Consider the following 19,643-nt stretch of genomic DNA (forward strand, 5'->3'; position numbering starts at 1 on the left):
CTTATAATAGAGAAAAATACTTGGAAAACATTTAACAATATTACTCAAAATAAAACCATAACTTATCTTATCGAAGAATTTCTGTTAAGCTAAAATTTTAAACGTAATATGTAGAACTTAGCGTTTATAAGAAATATATTGCGTGAAAATTATAAAAACTATAGAAAAAATAGATAGAAATATGTATTTAAGCTGTTAAAATGACAAAATGTATTTTAGCTGTGAGAATAAGAAAAAATTAACTGTAGTATACCATTTACTGGAAAATTTTAAAGTCTAAATAATTTAAAACTAAAATACGTAAAATACATAATATTCATAAGTTAAGCTTAATTTCTATAATTTAATCTCATTTCATTAATTTATTTTATAAACATCTTAGTTTAATCTTATTCTAAATATGTAATATATCCTATATAATCTCATGTTAATTTATACACATTTTACTACTATAAATTATAACTACAACAATTAGTAACATAAAATAGGGTTTATATACATATATATATATATATATATGTACACAAATTAGCTAAACTTATTATATAAAAAATTTAACTTATGCCTGTATTTAATCTTTCGTTCATCTAGGGAATTAATCAATTTTTTTATTATTAGTTAATAATATCTCCTTAAATTCATTAGTACATAATAAACAAAATTTACTACCTATTTGATAAGATTTTGCCTTACAAACTATCTCCCAATTTAAATTGTACTTAATATTTTTAGATTTTAGTTCCCATATATATTTACTAAGGCCAGTAGAATTAATTAAATTTCTATTTTTAAAAGAATTCATGTGTTGAGCCACCCATAATTTAATTTTATTAGAAGTTGACCCTATGTAAATAATATTTAAATCATAACCATTCTTCTTATCAAAGTCATTACACATTTATATATTACATCTTCCAAATTACATTTATTATTAAATTTACATTTAGTTTTATCTCTACATGTACAATTAAATATATTCTGGTCTTTATTATTATTATTGGAATAATTATTTAATTTGTTTTTGCAAAACTTGTTCAGCTTAAATTTATTAAAAGAAGAATATTGTTTATGTACTTTATTCATTTTTAGAATAAAATTTTATAGTATATTTATTTTTCTTGATGGTATGAATTAAGTTTTTCATTATTGAATTGTTTAATAGAGGTTTTTCTCTAAATTGTATATATATATATATATATATATATATATATATATATATATATATATATATATATATATATGTATATATATTGTAAAATTTGATTTAGAATTGCGAAATTGAATTTTCCCTTGTAGGTTTTGGATTATATTCCCTATTATTATTATTATTATTATTATTATTATTATATATATATATATATATATATATATATATATATATATACTCTTGTGTCCCGTGAAACTCTGCATAGGGAGTAGACAACTAACATACCATACATGTTTGTATGTATATATATATATATATATATGCACACATACATATATATGTATTACATATATGCATATATATGTATTGCATATATATATATATATATATATATATATATATGTTGTTGTACTTGGGGATGGTCATATTGCCAGTTTAGCCAATAAAAACACACACACTGTATATTTGGTGTTAATTTGCTTCAGCTTTATATTACATTAATCTTAATCTTATTTCGGCCAGAGTTCTTTCGTCACACTTCTGTAACCTCATCAGTGGTCCTTTGTTTCCTTCCTTCTTATGTGTGTCTCACCTTGCTAAATATCAGCCATTTTGTATTCTGTATTCCTATTGTATGTGTCTACGCATGCGTGTCTTTCAATGTGTCTGTGTCTTTTGTAAGTGCATGTGTGTATGGGGAGTGTCTGTATCACCTATATACTCTGTTAATACGTGTTCGTTTGTATTTGTTTTATTTATTTATTTGTTCATGTGTGTGTGTGTGTTTTTTTTTGTGTTTAATTAAATTTTGTTAATGTATGTAATATTTAATTCCATTTGTTTATCTACGTATTGTATTATACTTTGTTCATACTATTATTGGTTTATGGGTAACATGTTGTCACATGCTGTGGTTTGAGGTTTGTTAGTGGTGTGTGTTAGTGTTCCATTCTAGTTTCCTATTCAGGCTAGGTTTCTCTTCTATTATGTGTGTAGCTTCAGTAATTTGTCTAAGTACTGCATCACTGCTATGTGTAGATAAGATTTTAATTTCTATGTTGTTGATTGAGCCTCTATGTTCTTGCTCAGCGTGCTGGTACAGAACTGATGAGTTCTTCCCTTCCTTAAGTTCCCTCCAATGTTCGTTTGCCTGCTCCCCTATGCTCCTTGCTGTTTCGCCTACATATGTCATTGTCTTATTTCTGCATCGTCCCTCTGTACATCTTATACTATAGACCACATTTCTGGTTTTGCAGTTCGTTTGTGGGCTAAATCTACATACGATACAGTTCCTATCAGTGCAGGGGGTTCTACTGAAAGGGTATGTTCTACTGATAAGGGATTTAATAGGGTTGCCTGGCCTTTCAACAACCTTAATTCTTAGCTTAAGTTTGTCTAGGGCCCTTCTAAAGCGGTACGCCAGTTCGCCTCTAGGGGTGGTGTCGACGAACATGACGCTCTGGTACTTGTGGCTATCGTACCATGAGCTTGCCTTCCCTATTTTCTTCTTAGTCCTTTCTATGGTGTTCCATGATTTGCTCCTATAGAGTGGGCAAATCCCATTCCTATAGTTGCGTTTGATTGTTTCAAACTTCTTCATAGCTCCTTTGTATACCCTGATCCTTTCTTTATGGCTGTAACCTGAGAACTGCATGCGGTGGACGAAATGTTGTATATGTCTCTTTAATTCTGTAGGGTCGCACATGCAGGAGACATTTCGCATTACTCTGACGAGGTCTGCCATCAATATGTTGAATTTGGCATTGTCCGCAATAGCCGAGTTCCGGTGGATCAGGTATTTGGAGGCCATAGGTTTTGTATAGTGTGAATGGAGGATTCTGGTTTTAGTGTTCTTAGTTTCTAGCCAGAGTTCAGTATCTAATACAGGTAATCTATGGTTACGGTGTTTAGTAGGGTAGTCTATCGTAACTTTAATACTCTGGTGGATGGAGTTAGCTAATTGCTGGATGCTCTCCATAGTCTTAGTTTCTATTTCTATTTTAGGGGTGCTCTCTTGTGGGGGTGTCTTTACCACTAAGTTGATATCATCGACATATCGAGAGTACACATTCACGAGTATGGAGTTCTGTGTCAGGCGTTCCTTAAGCCTTCTGTCCCACCATACCATGAAGAGATTGGCCACATACAAAACCTATGGCCTCCAAATACCTGATCCACCGGAACTCGGCTATTGCGGACAATGCCAAATTCAACATATTGATGGCAGACCTCGTCAGAGTAATGCGAAATGTCTCCTGCATGTGCGACCCTACAGAATTAAAGAGACATATACAACATTTCGTCCACCGCATGCACTCAGGTTACAGCCATAAAGAAAGGATCAGGGTATACAAAGGAGCTATGAAGAAGTTTGAAACAATCAAACGCAACGATAGGAATGGGATTTGCCCACTCTATAGGAGCAAATCATGGAACACCATAGAAAGGACTAAGAAGAAAATAGGGAAGGCAAGCTCATGGTACGATAGCCACAAGTACCAGAGCGTCATGTTCGTCGGCACCACCCCTAGAGGCGAACTGGCGTACCGCTTTAGAAGGGCCCTAGACAAACTTAAGCTAAGAATTAAGGTTGTTGAAAGGCCAGGCAACCCTATTAAATCCCTTATCAGTAGAACCCCCTGCACTGATAGGAACTGTATCGTATGTAGATTTAGCCCACAAACGAACTGCAAAACCAGAAATGTGGTCTATAGTATAAGATGTACAGAGGGACGATGCAGAAATAAGACAATGACATATGTAGGCGAAACAGCAAGGAGCATAGGGGAGCGGGCAAATGAACATTGGAGGGAACTTAAGGAAGGGAAGAACTCATCAGTTCTGTACCAGCACACTGAGCAAGAACATAGAGGCTCAATCAACAACATAGAAATTAAAATCTTATCTACACATAGCAGTGATGCAGCACTTAGACAAATTACTGAAGCTACACACATAATAGAAGAGAAACCTAGCCTGAATTGGAAACTAGAATGGAACACTAATACACACCACTAACAAACCTCAAACCACAGCATGTGACAACATGTTACCCATAAACCAATAATATGAACAAAGTATAATACAATACATAGATAAACAAATGGAATTAAATATTACATACGTTAACAAAATTTAATTAAACACAAAAAAAAACAAAAAAAAAACACACACACACACATGAACAAATAAATAAATAAAACAAATACAAACGAACACGTATTAACAGAGTATATAGGTGATACAGACACTCCCCATACACACATGCACTTACAAAAGACACAGACACATTGAAAGACACGCATGCGTAGACACATACAATAGGAATACAGAATACAAAATGGCTGATATTTAGCAAGGTGAGACACACATAAGAAGGAAGGAAACAAAGGACCACTGATGAGGTCACAGAAGTGTGACGAAAGAACTCTGGCCGAAATAAGATTAAGATTAATGTAATATAAAGCTGAAGCAAATTAACACCAAATATACAGTGCGTGTGTTTTTATTGGCTAAACTGGCAATATGACCATCCCCAAGTACAACAACATCTGTTTCAACACACGATTTCACATAAAAAATCTTGCAAAACAAATATGTATATATATATATGTATATATATATATATATATATATATATATATATATATATATATACACATATATACATATAACATTGGATGTTATATGTTCTGCAACCATTGGATGAATTTGATCATATAGAATGCTGAAATAGCCTTGACTATTAATTCTGCCATGAAGGGAACCCATTGAGATGGCAGATTTCCAAGATATAGCCCCCGCTCCCAATCATCACAGATCCTCTTCCATGTTTAGCAGTTGGAAGAATGCAGTCTGGGTTGAAGGCTTCTTTCGGCTGTCTCTACACGTATACTCAGCTGGTGGTCAGAAATAAGGTAATGGAAGACTCATCCAAGAAAATAACATTCTTCCATTGCTCTAGGGACCAAGTCTGTAGGTTTTTACTCCACTCTAAATGCTTTGCAATGTTTGTTTTTGAAAGTAGTGGTTTTCTGATTGCAGCCCTCCTGTGAAATCTGGCTTTGTGCAGCTCCCAGCTAACAGTTTTTGTGGAAACTGAGTTCTCGAGGTTGTCATTATGCTGTGCAGTAATTTTGAGAGCTGTCCTTTTGTGATCCTTTAGAACAATTTGCATAAGAATCCGACTGTCCCTATCTGAAAGTTTTGGTTTTCTTCCAGAGTTTTGTTTCGACGTGGAGGTTTTTCCCCCTCTCTCAAAGGGTGTCATTACTTTCGAGACAGTACTTCTTGATACACCAAACATTTAGACTGTTTTCTTATGCTAGTACCTGCCATACAAGCACCAACAATTTGACCTCTTTGAAAGTGCAATAGATCTGTTATTTCAATGAATTTTAATTACCTTTTTTCTGATGGTATCTGAAAGGAAACAGCAATTTCAGCAAAACATATTATGCAACACTAATAATAAATCAAAAAACATAAAATTAAACAAGCTTTTGATGGTTTTATAGACATTTCAAAATTATGATGCTATGATGCTAGGTTTTTCCATTATTTTGTCCAACCCCTGTATATGCACATATGCATATATATATATATATATATATATATGTACATGCATATATGCATATATATATATATATATATATATACACACATATATATATATATATATACATATATACACACATATATATACATATGCATATATATATATACACACACACATATATATACACACATATATATATGTATATATATGCATATATATATATATATATATATATATATATATATATGCATATATATATATATATATGCATATATATATATATATATATATATATATATATATATATATGCATATATATATATATATATGCATATATATATATATATATGCATATATATATATATATATATATATATATATATATATATATATATATATATATATATATATGCACTTTGTTTGATATCTTAATCCAATTTCTTGAGATAATCTCGTTGGTGTTATGACGATCAAAACTACCTTTGTACAATCATAGTCAAGAAAGGACACATAACAGACCCACTTGTGAATAAATGGATGAATGGAAAGATTGTGGAATAAATTAACAATTGTATTCTTAAGCTGATCGTTGACACGCAATAGTCTTCCACAGCCTACTCTTCTTAAGATATATAGTCTGTGAACGTTTTACTCACTGGGATAATATGCAGTGACTTTTTAGAAGATAGACATCTGTTACCTTACTGTTCAATACTACAGAGCCATATATTATGGCTAGTGCTGAAACTGTGTTAAAGTCACAGATGGCATTTTTACTGTTTAGATGTGTTTCAAAAACATTTCTTTGAATGTTAAAATACTCATTTCCCTTTCACACATACATTTTACTTTCCTTTCTGATCAAGTATTTATAGAAAGCAGAGTTGCTCTGCTTTTCTATTACTTCTTCATAAGTTCCATTTCTTTTGTTTGAATTATATAGGCTTACTTCATTGAAATGTCAACTTTATTTTTGCGTCTTTCTTGTCCAGAAGGACATTTTATTGTCCTTGTTGAGAATGTGGAGGAGGAAGAGGAGCAGGAGATGACAGTCTTCATTAGCATTGGCTTTATCATTATCATGATTACTATTTATTAATGCCTTGTGATATTTGTCCCAAATCCTTACATTCCGATTTTGATTTCCTGTCAAGATCAATGTAACTGAATAACATCCCCACTCAAATTGCAGGCCTTGTGCCTATTTTAGAAATAACTAACCAGGTGCTGGCTCAGTGTAACTGACTAACCTCTTCTCAAAATTTCTGTCCTTGTGCCTAAATTAGAAACATTGATCTGGCAGAATTGTTAGCATGCCAGAGAAAATGCTTAGTGGTATTCTGTCTGCCTTTATATTCAGAGTTCAAATTCTGCTGAACTTGACTTTGCCCTTCATCCTTTCGTGGTTGATAAATTAAGTACCAGTCAAATATCTAGGCCTTGTGCCTATGGGAGAAAGAATTATAATTGCCTTTCCTCCCTCCAGGATCGATAAAATACTAATTTATTACTGAAGTTGAACATATCAACTAATCTCCCTCCCCTCAAAACTGCTGGCCTTGTGCCTAAAATGAAACCATCATCACCATCATCATCATTATTATTTTTAACAGTGAGCTAGTAGGATCATTAACATGCTGGACAAAATGCTTAGTGCCAAGGTCGATTTTGCCTTTTATCCTTTTGGGGTCGATAAAATAAGTACCAGTTGAGCACTGGAGTCAATGTAATCGACTTACTCCTTCCCCCTAAATTACTGGCCTTATGCCAAAATTTGAAACCATTATTATTATTATTATTATTATTATTGTTATTATCTTTTCTTTTTGGGTCATTTTGTACAATAACTTACCAAGTCATTACCTATGACTCAGGGCAAGTGCATGGAGGCACATGGCTTAGTGGTTAGGGTGTTAGACTCATGATCATAAGATTGTGGTGACATGTGTTCTTGAGCAAAACACTTCATTTCACATTGCTCCAGTCCATTCAGCTAGTAAAAATGAGTAATCTTGCAATGAATTGGCATCCTGTCTAGGTGGGGAATATATATGCCATGAAAACCGGCCCTATGAGTCTATAACTTGGGAAAGAACTTCACTTTACTTTTTACTTTAGGGCAAGTGAAGGTAAGTGATTAAATGCTTTCAATTGCTTCCTTCACTGAACACTTAATATAACATCACAAAAACATTAAAGAAAAAACAAAAAAATTGGCATATACTTGATATAAGAGCTAAAAAAGAAGTGTTCCAGTATATACACAAAACAGAGATTAAAAATGGTTTGGTGAATGCATGATATAAAAAGTTAAAGTATAGTGTGTAAATATCAAAATAAAGATGTAACATTGTAAGTATAAAGTGATATTAAATATTTATATATAAGCATTTGTATATACAAAATTCATTAGTATAGAGGTATATTGAGTATAAATTAAGTGGGGAAATGCTAACACTTCGGACACATCAAATTGATTTACAAGTACTCTAGAATTTATTGCTAAATTGAGAAGGTTCTTTGTAGTATGTGTGCAGTGCTAATCAGTACAAATTTGTTTTAATTCACCTGGGATGTTACTAAGGTGTTTTTCACATGTTTTTTTTTTATCGTATCTAAGACTCACATGATGACTGGGATTTGTTATCTTTTTTTTTTTTTTTGTTTTGAGATGCCACATTTTTTAGCCTCGATCTCCACACCTTTGGATTTACTTAATTTCTGAACTTCCTTCATTGATATCTTTTATCTTTTACGTTTCAGTCATTTGACTGTGGCACCACCTTGAAAAATTCTTAGTTGAATCAATTGGCCCCAGTACTTATTCTATTGGTCTCTTTCGCTGAATCACTAATGTTACAGGGACACAAATACAGGCACAAATACTTACATATGTATACAAGGCGGTACTGAAAAGTTCCTGACTTTGGGTAAAAGAAAATACAGGACAATCAGTTAATTATGGTTTTATTCAACATACCCCACTCTCAGATTCACACACTTATTGCAGCAGTCCTTCAGTTTTTTGAAGTCCTGTAAAAGAACCTGGAAAGTTGTGCCTCCAACCAGGCTTTTCACATTACCTTTAAAGCCAGAAACTTTTCAGTACCCTATCATATATATATATATATATATATATTACACACATACACACACACTCTCTCTCTCTCTCTCTCTCTCTCTCTCTCTCTCGATATATATATATATATATATATATACACACACAACAGGCTCCTTTCAGTTTCCATCTACCAAATCTACTCACAAGGTTTTGGTTGGCCTGTGGTTATAGTAGAAGACACTTGCCCAAAGTGCCATGCAATGGGGTCGGACCTGGAACCATGTAGCTGGGATGCAAACTTCTTACCACACAGTCACAGTTTTTTTTTTTTTTTAATCTGGTAGTATGTTCACATCAATTAATTTGTTTCTGCTGTCCTTGACAATGATACCATGTTTATATTTGTAAATCGTTTAGCTTGTGTTAACTAGGAAATCCCCCAAGTGTTATCTTGACTGGCTCTAGGTAATGTCTGCTACAGTTGAGAGACTGTTTTTATACCAAAACAGTTTCATATTTTCCACTGTAAGTACTGGCCTACACAATCACAGTGATTCTGATATACATTTGAAGTATGTACCAGACAACATAAGATGGGATGGTCTATTGTTTAATCAAAGTTGCAGAATGTGCATTTAGGTCTACACCATTTTTTAATATGTGGGCTTGATAGATTCTGGTAAACAAGCTTTGGTTGAGTGCTGCCAATGCAAGCGCTTCTGTCTGAACTGCCAATATAAGCCCTTCAGACCTGAACTTCTCAGCCAGTGAAGGGTTGTTCTTCTGGCTTAAATGAGCATCTTTGCTTTGGAGTATTCTCCATACAGAGGGGTTTGTACTATTATTATTATTATTATTATAATTATTAAGGTGGTGAGCTGGCAGAATTGTTACTGCACTGGACAAAATGCTTAGTGGCATTTCATCCATCTTTATGTTCTGAGTCCAAATGCCACTGAGGTCAACTTTGCCTTCCATTCTTTTTGAGATCAATAAAATAAGTACCAGTTGAGCACTAGGGTTGATGTAATCAACTTACCTCCTCCCTCACATTGCTGGCCTTGTGCCAAAATTTTGAATCATCATCATCATCATCATTATTATTATTTAGGAGGTGGGACTCCAACTCAGTCTATGACAGTTCTGTACATGGTACATTTATACATAGGAACTTATCTTGTTAAGCAATTACAATATAATATGTAAATCCTATTCAGATGTTCAAAGATTTATGTCTACATTTGTTTATCATTTACTGCTTTGTTATACTGATATTATCTATTTGCAAGATGAAAGAAAATCAAGAGAAAAAGATAAAATAAAGCATCTATCATGTAATCGCTGTACTAATATTGTTTATTGTATTTTATTGTTATCATATATAGTGCATAGAGAAATTCTCAATTACTCTTCATCTTTTTAAGCTCCAAGTACAGAGAATAGATTCCTTATAATTGCAATACTAAAATAAAAACAAATCTCCTGCTGCATTAATTATAGCCTCTACAGGATGAAAACCATGTTGCTCATATTGACTTAGAGATACATAGTTTAAAAATATTTTGAAAGTAACTTTTTGATTAAATTCAAGAAACTGCACATTAAACAAAACTATATGTCTACTATATTTAATATGAAATTCTGCTGTCCAATTAACACAAAATACTTTCTTGTCTGAATGAGCATTAATCATGCTCTGTGAAAAAAGAAAAGCTTTCTACTATAAGCACAAAGTCTGAAATTTTGGGGTAGGGGGTTAGTCAATTACATTGCCCTTCCTCCTCAGTGTTGAAGTGATATTCATTTTATCAACCCTAAAATGATGAAAAGCAAGGTCAATCATGGCAGATTTTGAACTCAGAATGTGAATCCAGAAGAAATGCTGCAGAGCATTTTGTTCGGTATAATAATGATTCTGCCAGCTTACTGCTTTGTTGTTGATAATTATGATGATGATAATATTGCTCTCTTTATTCACCACTAAGGATTCACAAAAAAATATTAGAGATGGTACCGTTCAATACAATGTGGTATTACATAAAGAAGAAGTGCAAAAAGTTGGAAAATAGTGATAATATAAACTCTAGTGATGAATAATTCCCCAAAGAAGGAAGCTTCCAAGGGCTGCTTGTGGAAACCCACAAGACTATGGTTGCCCTGACCAGAGGGGCAAGTGCCCTCTTCACGTTGTCTTCCTTCAATTTACAGGTGCATGCTTAGAGTAGGCCCATTTACTCAAGCAATTCTTGCCATATTCATACACATTTTAATAAAATTGCTGGGAGGCATCACTTTCTTTCCTACTCTCACCTTCCTTCTCAAGTGAAACTTGTAAAAGTTGATGAGGGCTCAACTAAAGAGGAAATTATCTTGTCTTCAACCCTATCAATCTGGTCTACCACACAATCTCTTTCACTAAGGCTGCCAGACAAATAAACACTGCTTGCCCTTCTTGACCAAAGGAAGGAGACTGAATGATCTTCACAATGGGCTTAGCTGATAGTTGGATCTGTCCTATATGTGACAGTAGGCGCTTGATATAAACCTACAAGTCAGCAATGCTCGGGGCATGGATGAGAGCATGTAAAACAGTTTTGTCACTCTGCGTGCATCTTGGGCAAAGCCCAGCTGACAGCACTTCCACAAACCCAGTAGCACAACTAGGCTAAAGACTTCTGGAAATTATCCATGGGCCATGGCCTGAAAGTCCTCCAGAACAAATCAGTCAGCTGATTCTCATCAATGCTCAGAGTCTGCCCAAGAACATCATCACATTTGCCTGCCAATAATCCTCTATAGAACACCAAAGTGGAACTCCCACCAAACAACATTGCTCAACTGAGAGTAGACCATGAGTGCTTAATAGTACTCTAGAAATTACTGTCAGGTTTAAAGTAGCATGTACCTTAAACCTATTTTCATTACTATTATTTATCATAAGTTTTGACAATCAGGAAGTAATTCATAACTGATGAAGCTATTTGCCATTCTTGGAGAGTTTGAAATCTAACTACAATCTACAATTATTTTGCTTTGCATCATCTTTACCCATTGTAGTTGTATAGAAAAGAAACAAAATGTAAGCATTATTTCAGTCAAAGTATTACAAAAAAAAAAAGTGTGAATATTCAAAAGGGCCAACTTTTCTAATCACAACTATCTCCTTAACTATCACATCAGATCAGATTATGCATCTTAATGAAATTTAGTCATTCATTGCCTGGTACCCAAGTAGCCATTAGCAAATGTAGAAATGACTGATTGCATCATCAATTGGGAAGTATTGGATGGTATAAATACAATTCCATATGCAGTTTCATTATTCTGTATATACATGCATGAATATTTCTGACTGATTAAACATAAATTACACAAGAAAAACAGAAATTATTTTGATATGAATGCTTGAATATATGCAATGACATTTTCACATGTTCTACTTTATTGTTCTGCAAGTGAAGTGTGATTTTGTATGGGGGATTCTCAAATGTTTGTTTGTTTCAGTTTCTTAGGGGAGTGTGAAAGAATCACACTTAGAGCCATAAATGGATAGATGTGTAGGCAATTCTTTCACATTATACTGCAGTGCTACTTTTTGCAATCTACATAATGAAATTTAGCTATTCCAGGATGGCTATCAAAATCAAATGGCATGAAGCAGTCATTAATAAAATAGTAAATGTCCCTTCAATATATAACACATGGATGAAATATGCTAAGAATTTAAATAGGAGTAGTTCATTTTCCTTTCATCAATTCAAAAATTACTTTTTTTATCTGTCTTCTCTCTGTCCAAGTACTTACTGTTCAATTTCAATAAAGCTACTATTTTGGAAATGTGGAGAAGTTGAATAATATAGAAATATCCATTTGGTTACATACTTGGACTGTAATGAGTGTTTGTATATCTTGAAAGTTTTATGCTTGAGTCATTTTTTCATAAATAATTTTGTTTATTGATGTTCATATAGCCTATGTGGTTGTAATGTAGATATGAATATCTATGTACTACTATGAAACTACTCAAATATGTTTCTATAACTGTAAATGAATAAGTCTATATGTAAAAATTGCATAAATATGATTACTTGGAAGTATATTATGAATGAACATAAGTGTATCCTGTATAGCATATACATTAGTATTAATGAGAGATGAGCAATAAGAGTGCATAAATTTGCATTAGTTTATATTAATATGTGTGATTGCATATATGTGTGTATACACACACACACATATATATATACAGTGTGCAATGGGTAAATTATCACCATTTCATAGCTTTAATTTCACACATGTGCATTGTTTGTTTTTGATTTTGTTGACTATACAGTATAGTAGGGTCAGTTGGGCACCATCTGTGAGAAAAACAGCACCATGATGCAATTCACTCAGCCAGAAATTTGGAAATGACATGTTGCACTGCTTGGCATTCACGTAGCTCCAATACGAACATTTCAGAGTGTTTGGGTATCAATCGGAGGACATGTACCAAGAGTGATAAAAAGCCGTCGGGGGGGGGGGGGATTGAAGCCAATGGCAATTTTATTGAATGAATTTACTCTTTAGTATTTCAAGATATTTTTATGTAATTCTGGTAAATATATCTGTTAAAATGAGATGTCAGTGTTATTTTCATTTTTGCATAATTTAGACAACAATATATTCACTACACCTTGTATATGGGCACATATACATATATAAAATATATGTGAATAGATAAATGATAGAAAATGGATGACATTCTTTATTTAAAACCACTGCAATTGTTTCGACACATTTTTACCTTTGTAAGCTCCTACTGTCATTTCACTCAGTATGAAAATGCATACCTAAATCAGTGTTTTACTGCTAGCAGTTTACAGACAAAACTAAACCCATAGATATAGTGACAAAGAAAATACAATTATAATCAAAATAGAAAATAGAGAAATAAAGAAATAGATATATTAGGGAGGGGGGTCATAGTCAGATTATAAGGAAGAAAGTGAAAAAGAGAATGAAGAATAAAATGAAGTGTTTAGAGAAGATAAAGTGATGAAGACTGACCATTCCTGTACTTATCAACCGCTTCATTGTTTCTTCGAATCATCCAAATTACCTTCTGTCTTTCACATCAAAAACAACTGGTTCCATTCTACATTCAAATCAGTCTCTATTGAAAGTTAACTTATGACCATCTAGCTTTTATATACTTTTTTGAAACAATCATAAAAATAAGTTAGTAGGTATCTTCACTACTCCCATCACCCCTGTATACCCACCTACAAGATATATATATATATATATATATATATATATATATATATATATGTATATATATAATTTAATTTATATAAGGGCATTACTATACAATAATGCCTCACGCTTAGAGGGACTCCATAAGTCAAAACCACCAAAATAAGCACATTTTTACCGATCGTGATGGAATGCGATGTGTGTGTGTATATGTGTATGTGTTATCTGTATATAAGTAAGAAATTAATTTTAATTTCTTTTTAAAGTTATAGCTGTGCTCCAGTATGGCACCAAATGAATGGCTGAAGCCAGTAATGGAATATACAGAAAGAAATAAAGTGTGTATATGTACACACACACACACACACACACACACACACACACACACACACATATATATATATATATATATATATATATATATATATATATAGCAAAGTTTATTTGCCAACAGAATGTGAATGTGGCAGTCCTATAAAGGATGAAGTTATTGTTGTTTAAGCCCCAGGAAAACATCAGGTTGTTTCTCTCTCTCTCTCTCTCTCTCTCTCTCTCTCTCTTTCTCTATATATATATATATATATATATATTGTCAATTAACAACAGATTGAGGAAATGTCTTAAATAATTTAAAAGTATTAAAATAAAAAAGTTACAATAATAGCAAATAGCCAAATAAATAAGCTGTCAGTTATAGATTTGTCATGAAAAAATTAAATTGTCAATCATATTAATAACTAGCTACTAATTTGACTATTAATGAATTCTTATAAACATGCAACTATTTAACAATTTAGCTAAATGAAAAAATCAAAACCATTAAAAGTGAAAGTTTATACTTACATCTATGTGTATGCATTTGTATTTATTTGGCTACATCAAAAACATATGTATCAAATATTATATCATAAAAATTGCTTGTTTACTCTGTTGTTGTGAGCCAGATATCAAAAAATTTGATCAATCAGGGAAATGCTGGATGATCTGCCTAACCTATGTGTTAAACTCATAGAATTGCTAAAAAATATATATCAGGTTATCTTTGTATCAACATTTTCAAAGATTAAGCAATATAACTGATAATTTTTATAACATAAATCTCTCAGGTTTACAAATAAAAGTATGTTCAAATTCTGTCATACATGATATGCTGTATGCTTGTGTGTGTGTGTGTGTGTGTGTGTGTGTGTGTGTGTGTGTGCACACGCTTATGTAAACTTATTGCATGTGTGTGTCATAATTCAAAAGCTTTTCAACCAATTTGATGTTCGCACTTATAGAGAAGCATAGTTATTATTGTCAGTAGATTTGCTGAACAGACAGAAGATTCAGGTTTCTGTGAATAAAATATAAATTATAGTTGATGGTCTAAAAGAAGAAAATCAGAAGGAGGAAAATTAGAATATACATGATGCTATGCTAATGTTTCATAAGTAACAAATACAAAAATCCACAGAACATAGTGCTATAGTAAGGAGTAAAATCTAACATCTTTTAGTGCCCTATTCAATCAATCAAGTTGTTGACAGTAAATCTTAGGATTGGTTATATGTTTGATTTGTAATCCAGATTTTAAATCTCACTGGAATCAATTTAGCTTTCATCCCTCCAGATTCAATAAAATCATCGCAAGTAATATAGTACGATCATCTGAACTATTTTTCCAGCAAAATTCATCCTCAGTGAATTGAGATCAATATTTTAAAATGTATCATCCTGATATTATCACATTAAACAAAACATTAATTATACAAACCCTCAGTTAGTTTTCAACATTCTGGTTCAGTGTTTCTATAATGATATAAAAACCAGTAAGTAGTTACCAACCTTGTACACACCCATCTACTATCACTAAAACACTAAAAAAAAAAAGGTTAAAAATTAAAAAGAAAAGAAGCTTAAATACCACACAAGTGAATAGCAGTGCAAATGTTTATATAAGTCTTCTCTCAATTAACAAGAAACAATTTATGAAGCAGCCACTTTCCTTTTGTAAATAGTAAGGCATTCTGAAAGTTGAGGAATTTTGTTAATGGGTCAGAGTTGCGAAAACAAAACAAAAACATCTGAATGTCATGTTTGAATATATCATTATTCTAAACAGAATATCAATATATTTAGTCATCTCAAGACTAGAGAACAAAAGACTAGATGTATGATGGCCGATGAAAAACCTGTTGTTATTACTATATTATGCAACAACAAAGTAATACTTATGTCTGTTGATATAAGTTACTAGCAGAGCTACTGAACTGGTGTTCTTTCTATCTTGGGTTATAAAACTGAGAAAATCCTTTCAATATATAACTTGAAATATTTTTAATGAGTTTACACTTTCTTAAAACAAATTAGGCACTCCATTGTGCTTTCAATAATTACTTTTCAAGCAGTTTTACATCCCAAACCTACAAATGCAGATCTTAAATATAGAGAAATAACATTGAGGATTCAAATATCAGATCCTGCATTAATCAAAATTTTAAAACAAATGTCCAAAATTTTCTCCAGATTTGCAATAATACTTTCATGATTTACAATAATCACATCAAGAATATACTAGAAATTAAACTGAAGTTTATGTAAATAGATTTGATTTAAAACAATATATCCCAGACATATATAACAGAACCAAATTATCAGTTTCAAGATGGTAAGCAAGAAGCCTTGAATTTACAATTATAATTCCTGGAGTTTGAGTATCAGATATTGGTAATTAAATACCTAAATGCACATATATCAGCAGCCTAGAGGCTAAACAGCATTATTACTCTTACTTTGAAATTAAGGTACCTGATTCAGATTCAATCTGGTACAATGTGTATATTCAAGAATATAACACCTGATGATGATTGTAAATCAGACTAGTGGAGACGTAAATATAAAAGAAAGTTATCTTTAAAGTTAAGGTTGATAGTCTAAAAATTATAATCTTATAAACAGATAATGTATTTACATCTCCACATCTCAAATTTTCAATGACAGACCCAAAACTTTTAGTAACACATCCTAAATTTAAAATACAGTGGCTTACACAATGAGGTAGCAACGCCTAAACAAAGGTGTCTCAAGACAGTCACTTGACCTCCTAGAAATAGTAACAAAGACTAGTTCAAACCAAATCCTACTATATTATCAAGGAAAAGATTCATTGGACATATGTGGTTTTACATATACAATTAATAGTTGAAAATGTTGATAGCTAGAATACTTTGATCACAAAATCTGCTCAATAGAAGCTGATTTGGGGCTAAACAACTACTGCTAGAATAAAAGATCTTGAAAATACAGTAATGAACTCAGAATACATAAAAGATACTAGACATACAGCATCTGCATTTTGATTTTATTTTTGGATTACAAAATAATCCAACATTAATTTACAGTAATTTTTCCCCACTCGCAGATTTACAATGAAGACTGCTAGAGATATACAAACACTTCTTTAACAACAGATCCTAAAATACCAGTAATACATCCTGTATATACCAAGTATCTGATCCCAGATTTACTGTAACAGGGCAAAGATTCAACAGAATTACTTTTCATTTCCTTCACAAATTTTCTAATATATTTCTAATTTTAAAAAATTGGGTGATGTCAATTTAATCATCAACAACTCAGTTACTTATTTTATTAACTGCAGAAGAATAAAAGTTGAGATTTGAACTGAGAATGTAAAGAGCCAGAGTAAATACTGCAAAGATAATGATTTTTTTTATTTGCCAGAAGGACAATGAATAAGAGAACAAGGTGGCCCCCAACAGTGTGGTGGCTTCTGATCTGAACCCATACTCCAAATGGAATGCAAACTGCTCCACCACACTTGCTAAAGGGACAGTCCTCCCAGCCAAATTCTCTTCAGAATTTCCAAATTAATTTTAGTCAAAACCATTCTGACATTTTACTTCAACTTGAACTACTACTGGGGTCACCATAACATTACAATAACTAATTACTAAAACAGGGTGTCAGTAACCAAGGGCCAATCAAAGAAAGCCACAGACCTATGATTAATTACTAAGACTAACAAGGGCTAGTGCCTTGTCCCGATTCATAAAGATAAGGAGATTAAGAAAAACTAATTGGATATTGTTATGAAAGACACAGAGAAAGGAAGTAATAGAAATCATCTCCATAATGATAGTAAACTGGACACCAACATACTTGATTTAGTAAGCAAAGAATTTTAAGTAATTATAATTACACACTTAGTAATGAGAACAATCATTATCTTTATGATATACTGTATGCCTTGAGAATGATAAAAAAGATACAGGCAAATACATAATTAAGATCCCAAGATTTATAAATATACATAACTTGCAGAAAATAGCACCACATGATAATGCAAAAACATTTCTTGGAGATCTCATAATACAAAAGAAAAAAAAAAGAAATTAAATATTGCACATCCCTAAGGCACACAGAGCTATGCTTGATTGTGCAGTGAAAGCATGCAATAAAAATAAGACAGAAAAACAGATGATAATAATATGGCACTCAAATACACTCTTTTCTTCATTTTTTTTTCTTGTTTCAATCACTGAACAGTGACAATGTCAGAACACTGACTTGGAAGGCTGTACTAAATCATATTGACCCCTGTACATATTTTTTCTTTTATAAGTTTGACACATATTCTAGTGATCCATTTTTTGTCATACAATTGTATGACATAAACACAGAAACTGTCCATATACTTCAGTTCACAGTACTATGACCTCTTGGCTGAAACAGCTGTAAGAAACTATTTTACTTTCTATGTTCTACGTTATATATTTTAATAATTACTGGTGTTTTTATATATGTAAAGCATAATATGTTATACATGGATGTATATTATTATAAATGTTTCTTTAAAAAATAAATAAATAGACATAATATGTCTAAAAGTTGATGAATACCACCTCTTGAACCCCTCCATTTTCTTATTGACATGTATATAAATATATATATATATATATATATATATATATATATATATATATATAGATAGATAGATAGATAGATAATTGAACAACTCAACACTATTGCATAGTGCCTTGCATTTAATGTACTGTATCTGATATAATATATTTTAAACATGGTTTTAGTGAAGAATAACGACAACTTAGAAAAACACTTTACCCGGTCCTTTTCGGCTGTTATCCCTTGTTAGGGATTGGTCCTTATAGCTTCCGACATATAATTTCCCCGTCTTGCCCCTATATTTTGGTAAATATACAATTGATTCCCCTAATTAGACAGATACATGTATTACATTTATTGTATGCGATTTTATACCTATATACCATTTTTTGTATGAAGCCATCTCACTCTAACCTATCGTACTCACTAACTTAACCATTCTTCCACAATTTACTTATATAATGCTTAAATTAGGCATGGAGACGATCTTCTTTGTGAATCTTCTCTGGATTGCTTCAAGGTCCCCTGTTAATATCACACTGTTGGGTGACCATAGCTGAATATATATATATAATTAAAATTAGGGTTCAGCAAAAATTGCTTTGCTACACACCGAAATTTAGTATAGCAGTTAAAACTACTATTTCACTACCCAGACACTAGCACTCACAGCTCACACAGGCAAAAAAGAAAAAATAACGAATCCACCCGGCTTTGATTAACTGTATACG

At 32.2% G+C, this 19,643-nt stretch overlaps 1 long non-coding RNA gene across 1 annotated transcript in view; it reads right to left on the reverse strand.

Annotated features, from left to right (window-relative positions):
- Positions 1-19,196, reverse strand: part of LOC149136066 (uncharacterized) — a 238,785-nt gene extending 219,589 nt beyond the window's left edge. The window contains exon 1 of the long non-coding RNA XR_016241524.1: positions 19,132-19,196. This is a non-coding gene — a long non-coding RNA (uncharacterized LOC149136066). The remainder of the gene's footprint in view (positions 1-19,131) is intronic.
- Between the last annotated feature and the right edge of the window lie 447 nt (positions 19,197-19,643).

Source organism: Octopus bimaculoides, chromosome 4, assembly GCF_046866305.1.
Source record: "Octopus bimaculoides isolate indiv1 chromosome 4, ASM4686630v1, whole genome shotgun sequence".
In the NCBI taxonomy this organism is placed as follows: domain Eukaryota; kingdom Metazoa; phylum Mollusca; class Cephalopoda; order Octopoda; family Octopodidae; genus Octopus; species Octopus bimaculoides.